This window comes from Pundamilia nyererei, unplaced genomic scaffold (assembly GCF_000239375.1).
Source record: "Pundamilia nyererei isolate P.nyererei 1_Seehausen unplaced genomic scaffold, PunNye1.0 scaffold00049, whole genome shotgun sequence".
In the NCBI taxonomy this organism is placed as follows: domain Eukaryota; kingdom Metazoa; phylum Chordata; class Actinopteri; order Cichliformes; family Cichlidae; genus Pundamilia; species Pundamilia nyererei.
Genome location: NW_005187450.1, coordinates 1,455,737 through 1,456,677, shown reverse-complemented (window position 1 = coordinate 1,456,677; position 941 = coordinate 1,455,737).

Below are 941 nucleotides of genomic sequence, written 5' to 3'. Positions count from 1 at the left end.
ATGTTTATAGTGGGTGTCCTGTAAGAACTACTTATCTATCAAAAAATCTGTTGTCCATCTGCTCAGAAACACAGGCCTACATCTTGATTTTTTTAAATTTATATTAAAATACATTATATATATATATTATATATTATATAATTACATTAAGGAGAAATATGAATCAGTGCTGGCTGAACCTGCACCTGCTTAACTTGCCTGTTTTATTGGACCAGACATGGTCAGAGCTGCCCATCATCCTCAGAGCTTTCCTTGCCAATTTACTTAAGCAATCATTAATAACTTTTTCAAAGTCCAACTTCCCTAGATCACACATGTTGGCTTCGCTTGTTAGCAAGAGGAAAGTCATGTGTTACGATGCTAAATCACTGACGCTGTTTTACTTGCTAATGCTAGCTGCTACTAGCTAGTAATTGATCTCAGAGCAGCAAAAACAGACCAATTTACAGTGACAGACCAGAGTTTTATCCAGAAAATGTGCAAACCACCAGTAAAGGCTGCTGGCCTCACAGACATGACTACACTTTTCTAAGAAATTGAAATAAGCACCGCTTTCGGTGACAATAGTCGACTGCAGCGACAAGATGGCAATAGTGTAAGGGATGGGTGCACATCGCAATTGACAGCGATGTCCTTACAGAAAACTATGGGCTCAAATTGTGGTCATAAATATTTTGTACTTGTAAATCAAATGTGTATTTGTGTACTGAGGTTTGTAACCTTGTAAACCAAAATATCTGAAAGTTTTATCTACAGATGAGAATTTGTGTAAATTTGTGATTGACATGACATTGACCAATCAGCTGAAAGGAAGATAAATCAGGTCAAAATTTGGACTTGAAAGTTGAAATCCACAAGCAGCCAGGGAGCCTGAGCGCAGACATTTACACGTAGTTTTTTGATTTGTATCTGTAACCAGATCTTAACAAAAAAATTTTTTT